This window comes from Anomaloglossus baeobatrachus, unplaced genomic scaffold, assembly GCF_048569485.1.
Source record: "Anomaloglossus baeobatrachus isolate aAnoBae1 unplaced genomic scaffold, aAnoBae1.hap1 Scaffold_34, whole genome shotgun sequence".
NCBI classification, from domain to species: Eukaryota; Metazoa; Chordata; class Amphibia; order Anura; family Aromobatidae; genus Anomaloglossus; species Anomaloglossus baeobatrachus.
Genome location: NW_027442771.1, coordinates 1149663 through 1155548, shown reverse-complemented (window position 1 = coordinate 1155548; position 5886 = coordinate 1149663). Strand labels below are relative to the sequence as shown.

Genomic DNA, 5886 nt, shown 5'->3' with positions numbered 1-5886 from the left:
GCGGTGGGACTGTGGAAGATTCGTGGGGTGGAGGCGGAGCTGGGGCGGAGCCTCAAGGGGGCCCCGAACTTTTGCCAGTATGGGGCCCTGAAATTTCTAGTGGCAGCCCTGGTCCCCATAGATGGAGCAGATATTGGCTCCTATAGGGCGGCGACTCCAGAAGGGTCATCATCAAGATCAGAGGAGGAGAATATGGAGGATGATGTTCTCTCCTCTGTAGATATCATCCTCCATCTGTGCGGTGTCTGCGCTGTGACTCTCTCCTTCTGTTGCTTCATTTTCCTCTATGAAGACGATTTTCCAATATATTGGCCTCTGATCTGAGATTAGATGTAATAGATATTTTCCAGGCTGCCAGGAAGTGTTATCTTATCTGTATTTGCTCCTTATTTTTTATAATACCGATATATATATATATATATATATATATATAAATTTGCCAATATCTATGTGACATCTCTGTATGATAGATGTCACCTATACAAGATGCTGCCAGGAGGTGTTATCTTAGTATATATTTGCAGAGATTTGCAGTATATATATATTCATGTTTCCTGTTGTATTGATTGTATATTGTCTTTATAGTGACTGATGAAGGTCCAGACACCGGACAGACACGTCACCCTCCATGCTGGATTCCTTACAGTAACACCAAAGATATAATCTGGAGAAATGTCCTCTTCATTTTGGAGGCTTCGGTGTTATTTATTCCCTCACATTCTGTCATCTCCTGCTGCTGAGAAAGGGAGAGAGGGACTGAGAGGAGATCGCTCTATTTGAGAGGGGGATGATGGGGAGCGGTCTATGAGTGAGGGGGATGATGGGGAGCAGTCTGTGCGAGAGGGGGGATGATGGTGAGCAGTCTGTGAGAGAGGGGGGATGATGGGGAGCGGTCTATGAGAGAGGGGGATGATGGGAAGCGGTCTATGAGAGAGGGGGGATGATGGGGAGCGGTCTATGAGAGAGGGGGGGTGATGGGGAGCGGTCTGTGAGAAAGGGGGGATGATGGGGAGCGGTCTATGCGAGAGGGGGGATAATGGGAAGCAGTCTATGCGAGAGGGGGGATGATGGGGAGCGGTCTATGCGAGAGGGGGGATGATGGGGAGCGGTCTATGAGAGAGGGGGATGATGGGGAGTGGTCTGTGAGAGAGGGGGGATGACGGTGAGCGGTCTGTGAGAGAGGGGGGATGATGGGGAGCGGTCTGTGAGAGAGGGGGGATGATGGGGAGCGATCTATGCGAGAGAGGGGGGATGATGGGGAGCGGTCTATGCGAGAGAGGGGGGATGATGAGGAGCGGTCTATGCGAGAGAGGGGGGATGATGGGGAGCGGTCTATGCGAGAGAGGGGGGATGATGGGGAGCGGTCTATGCGAGAGAGGGCGGATGATGGGGAGCGGTCTGTGAGAGAGGGGGATGATGGGGAGCGGTCTGTGAGAAAGGGGGATGATGGGGGTGGTCTGTGAGAGAGGGGGGATGATGGGGGTGGTCTGTGATAGAGGGGGGATGATGGGGGTGGTCTGTGTTAGAGGGGGATGATGGGGGGTGACGTAATATTCTGAAAATATTGTTCCCAGAAGTGACCTGTGCTTCATAGATGCATCCAGGAATCTTCCCCATGCTGTTTCCATTCTTTGTCAGCTCTTTTCTCCTCATCCGCAGGAATATTATTAATTTCCTTTGACTTGCATTATTAGATTCGTTATTTGTTAGGAATATACAAATGGTAGTAAATATCTGAGACAAATAATGGGAATATTTCCCTCTTCACCCATGGCTGATGTACTCACATCTCATCAGTCCAGGATCTATTTAGAATGTGCACGGTTTGTTGTGTGAGATCTGATGACAGATCAGTGACCAGCGCCGGGATCAGTCCGGCTGCAGGGAAAAGTCAGTCATTATCACTAGGAAATCTTCACATCAGACCGGAAATCAGGAGCTTAACACATGTATTCGAGAGCAAAATAAACAATACAAGGAAAGAAGAAAAAAACAAAACAAGTATCAATACATTACCCTACCAAACTGTGCCACAGACCGGGAATTCACATCAATGAAAAGAAAAAGTTGTGTTTAAATAATCTATACAGAACATTAAAATGAAAATAGATTTGTGGATACAAATGATTAGTAGCCGGAGGTCCCATCATATGGTCGGTGATGGTGGGTGGGGGCTGTGCATTGCTTACATACTGGGCGATCACAAGCATCTGTGATACGTCGTCGTAGGTCCTGCAATGTTGGTGGAATGGTCGCATACACCTGCTGTTTGATGTGACCTCACAGAAAGAAGTCCAATGGGGTCAGGTCAGGTGAGTGTGGAGGCCACTCCACGCAGCCACCATACCCAATGACTTGTAGGAAGTCCATGAGGTATCGCTTCACGTCCGCAGCCTTGTGAGTTTTACACGTTCTAATCATAGCATTTCTGTATGCAAGGTGTCGATTCGTATTGAATTGATGATGCCCTACAACTTTGTATTTCACTTTTTTTCTCTCTTTCCATTGTCGAGATAAAAATGCTAACTCTGTTGTTTTTCACCAGGTGGCGCTATAGGTGGTTTCATTGCGTAGCGCATGGCTACTTTACTATACCTAGACACCATTTCTATGCCTATAGCTGCAGCCGTTCTCAAGTTAATGGCGTTGGACAGGATATGGGTGGACACACTGTATATGATATGTGTGAAGTTGTCAGCCCCGCCCACTGACGATGACATCACTGATCTATTACTGGTGACAACCAGCCTGTACATTTCTGAATTTAATATTAGGAATTTGCCATTTCTTATTTTGCATTACTTCTTATTTATTGCTATTTTTTCTCAGATGAACATTATTGAATCTTTTTTAGATGATAACCAGAGCTTGGTGGGAGAATTTGTCCTCTCCAGTCTGTCCTCCGCGGTCTCTGACGTCCAGATTCTCCTTTTCCTCAGTTTTATGATTGACTATGTGATCACGGTTCTGGGTAATGCGCTGATCCTCCTGGTGGTGCAGCTGGACGCTCGCCTTCACACCCCCATGTATCTCTTCCTGGGCCACCTGTCCTTCCTAGATATAGGTTACTCCTCGGTGACTGTCCCTAAACTGCTCGACATCCTCTCCTCCGATAACAGGAGGATCTCGTTCTATGGTTGCTTCTCTCAGATGTATTTCTTCCATGTCCTGGGCAGCTGGAGATGTTCCTTCTGGCCGTCATAGCTTATCACCGCTTTGTGGCCATCTGTAACCCGCTCCGGTACACCGAGCTGATGAGGTCGGTCTGCATCCCTCTGGCCGGCTGTGCCTGGTTCGGTGGCTTTGCCCACTCCACGTTCCACACCTGCTTTCTTATGAGACTTTCCTTCTGTGGACCAAACCAGCTCTACAACTTCTTTTGTGACGCGACGCCACTTATAAAGCTCTGGATGAGATCCTGCTCATCGTCACTCCGGTAATCTTGGGGCCATCGTGTTTCACGTTAGTTCTTGTATCTTACAACCGGATTGTGAGGAGCATCTTGAGGATAAACTCCAGGGAGGGACAACAGAAGACGTTCTCTACGTGTGCGTCACATTTACTGGTGGTGTCCATATTCTATGGGACCGGGATCATTGTGTATGTGCAGCCCATGTCAGTGTACACATCAGCCAACAGCTTCATTACTGTGTTCTATGCGGTTATAACGCCCATGCTGAACCCCCTGATATATACTCTGAGGAACAAGGAAGTCAAAGGAGTGCTACAAAAATTACTAATGCGGCCCAATCCACTCCATGTGAAAAACAGCAGAATGAGCAGCATCTTCTGATATTGGAAAGTTACATCATGTCTTATCATCCAGTCACCTACAGAGCTGCACTCACTATTCTGGTGTTACACCATGGCTTATCCTGCAATTACCTCCAGAGCTGCATTCACTATACTTTTGTTACATCATGTTTTATACTCTGGTTATACCAAGAGCTGCAGTTATAATCCTGCTGTTATCTCAGGTCTTATCCTCATGTTACCTCCAGAGCTGCAGTCACTATTCTGCTGTTACATCATGTCTTATACTCTGGTTACATCAAGAGTTGCAGTTATTATTCTGCTGATACATCATGTCTTATACTCCAGTCACCCCCAGAGCTATGGCCACTAATCTGCTGTTACATTGTGTCTTATACTCCAGTCACCTCCAAAGCTGCGGTTACTATTCTGCTGTTACATCACTTCTTATTCTCCAGTCACCTCCAGACCTGCAGTCTTTATTCTGCTGTTACATCATGTCTTATTCTCCAATTGCCTCTAGAGCTGCAGTTACTACTCTGCTGTTAAATCATGTTTACTCTGGTTACATCAAGAGCTGCAGTTATTATTCTGCTGTTACATCAGGTCTTCTACTCCAGTCACCTCCAGAGCTGTAATCCAAATTGTGCAGAGAGACGCTGAGTTCCCATAATGCGCTTATCCATTGTGGGAGATGTATGTCTCCAACACCAGACCTAAGCAGGTCTCCTCCAATAACGCCAAATCTTGGGAAATAGAAGATAATAGCAGTCGATGGGAAAGCTCGAGGTCTGTAATGTAGTGACATTGGAGGCCATCAGGCTGGATAAGGCAGGAGCCTTGGAGGACTAATCTCATCCTCCATAACATGCAAGACTCTCACTCTTCTTTGTGCTCTGTCAGATCATTGAAGAGAGGTTTTCGGCTTCACCTTTCCCTTATTCTTACATGTTGCTGCTCGGCTCCTCGTTCCTTCAGTCCATGAGTGCGTTTATGTCAGGAGTAGAGGTTTATGGGTCGCACCCCTCGCATCCTGGGGCTCGGAGTCATATTTACAAATAGTTATTTGTTGGATTGTTCTTTATTTGTTGCTTTTTATTCTTTCAGGTTGTGTTCCTCCCGATGTTTTTACATTTTATATTGTATGAGACATTTGTGTAAAATCTTCTGCACTTATAACTTTCAATCATTCTCAAACTCGGATCCTGAACCTCATTGGGTTAATAAAGTTTTGCATTTCCCTCCTTTACAATGTTTAGAACTTCTCATTATTGTCTGTGAATGAGAATATTCTTGTTTAAACCTAAACCGTGTCACAGCTGAGGGTTTGTTACAATGTATCCAGTCTAGGCAATCTTCTGTGAACACAACTCTTGCCGGTACATGTTGTTTGTTACAATGTATCAGTGCAGTTCTGAAGATTTCACTCATTTCCCATATAATGATGACTGACAAAGAATGGGGGAAACTGTTTAATATACATTTACAGATTATTTGATACTTTGTATAATTCTATGACTTATCCTGGATTTTACTGTGGAATTGTAAAGACGTCTGATACAATGTATCCGGCTCCCCCGAGTGGGATGTCTGGGCTGAGGCTGACGTGCTGACATTGGCCCCGGTCCTGCTCCCCGTGTGCTGTAAAATCACAGTCTGGGGCCCTAAATAGAAAAAATAACAGTTACATGATCATTGGTTTCCTCTGAGGTGTCTGCAGGTCGGGGGTAAGAACAGAGGTGACGACTGGATATAATAATGTTTTACCTGTGAATGGGGACGATCTTTGCACCAACGTGGAAGGAATCTGAGGTTAATCTTACATCGCTGTTAATGAACTGACCTGAAATTCAAGAGATCATAAAAAGTGAAGGGTTAATCTGTACAATATCATTAAGGGGGTCCCCCATCCTCATATGTACCTATCATTTTGCCTCCCTTTGCTACCCATTCCTACACTCCACGTTTGCTCCCCTATTCTTCATCTCCCCTTTTTGTAGCTTATTTCACTTCTACCTCTTCCTCTTCCCTATATATTCTGCTAACTCATTCCTACCCTCCCAATTAGTCTCTGCCATACCTCTCCTGCCCCTTCCACCCTCTATTCCCATTTTCCTATTTCATTTTCACAGC

General features: G+C 45.8%; 1 pseudogene; it reads left to right on the top strand.

Moving 5' to 3' along the window:
* Positions 1-2829: 2829 nt before the first annotated feature.
* On the top strand, positions 2830-3793 carry LOC142271881 (olfactory receptor 10G4-like; annotated as a pseudogene).
* Positions 3794-5886: the final 2093 nt, after the last annotated feature.